Below are 1,311 nucleotides of genomic sequence, written 5' to 3'. Positions count from 1 at the left end.
AAACAAACAAAAAACCAAAAATAAAACCGAAGAGATCCTGAATTCCCTGAAGCATGTCCGACTAGGCGGCGGGTTCGAGCCCAACTTACACTTTTTGAGAAGTGCGACGTTAATGGTGCTCAGGCGCATCCCCTCTTCGCTTTTCTGCAGGAAGCCCTTCCCACGCCCAGCGATGATGCCACTGCATTCATGACCGACCCCAAGTTGATCACGTGGTCTCCGGTGTGCCGCAACGACGTTGCCTGGAACTTCAAGAAGTTCCTGATGGGGCCTGACTGTGTGCCTGTGCGCAGGTACAGCCGCCGCTCCGCAACCATCGACATTGAGGCTGACATCATGGCCCTGGCCCAGCACTGCATAAGGCGTCCCCCTCCCCGCCCCCATCCCAGGCTGCTTGGCAGGCACTATGCTTTCTTCTATGGGGGTTTCATTAATGAGGGTATTTGCTCTAAACTTGAATGGAGAAATGCCTGATGCCTAAGAAATCCCCCAGATGGGTGCTGGTCCTACCGGTCCCAACCTCCCCTTCCAGATTAGCACAAATCTCTAATAAAGTGCTAAACAGAAAAAAAAAAAATTGGCATATGTAAAGTATGAATCCAGGAAAATTGAAAGTTATCAAAATGAAATGAAATGTTTGAAGACTGATATAGGCATTGGTGAACTGAAATCAACTGATACTGACTTTTTTGAATTAGACCTTTTCCTGTGCTAAGAATGAAAATTTGAAGGGTAAAGCTATATTCATAGTCAACAACAAAATTTTGCAGTCTATTCTTAAGTGTGATAATGTAAATGACAGTATACTATGCATGCATCTACAAGGAAAATTCATTAATATGACTATTTACGTTTATGCATCAGTGACTAATGTTAATGATGTGCAAAATGATTGTTTTTTAAATCATTTCTGCTTTGAATTGATTTTGTTCTTGTTCAAATTTCTTGAGTTAAAAGCTTAGATTGTTGATTTTATCTCTCCTTTTCTAATAATTAATTTAATGCTATACATTTCTTTCTAAACTCTGTTTCCATCGCATCTCACAAATTTGGTAAGTTGTGAATTTATGTTCCTATAGTTAAAAAACGATTTGAAAATAAAATTTTTATTTTATACTGGTTTACTTGGTATACTTGGACCAAGAGGCAGTCGTCAGAATAGAGCAGGGCAACACTGCCTGGTTCAAAATTGGGAAGGGTGTACGCCAGGGATGTGTCCTATCTCCATAACTTTTCAACCTGTATGCAGAGCAGATTATCCGAGAGGCTGGGCTCTATGAGGAGAAGCGTGGCGTTAGGATTGGTGGACGA

The 1,311-nt window shown here is 41.6% G+C and overlaps 1 pseudogene; it reads left to right on the top strand.

Annotated features, from left to right (window-relative positions):
• Window positions 1-474, top strand: part of LOC102854788 — a 1,189-nt pseudogene extending 715 nt beyond the window's left edge.
• Window positions 475-1,311: the final 837 nt, after the last annotated feature.

The sequence above is a fragment of the Elephantulus edwardii genome, unplaced genomic scaffold (genome assembly GCF_000299155.1).
Source record: "Elephantulus edwardii isolate Elephantulus edwardi_28Jun2011 unplaced genomic scaffold, EleEdw1.0 scaffold00047, whole genome shotgun sequence".
NCBI classification, from domain to species: Eukaryota; Metazoa; Chordata; class Mammalia; order Macroscelidea; family Macroscelididae; genus Elephantulus; species Elephantulus edwardii.
This window is presented reverse-complemented; position numbering and strand designations above follow the sequence as displayed.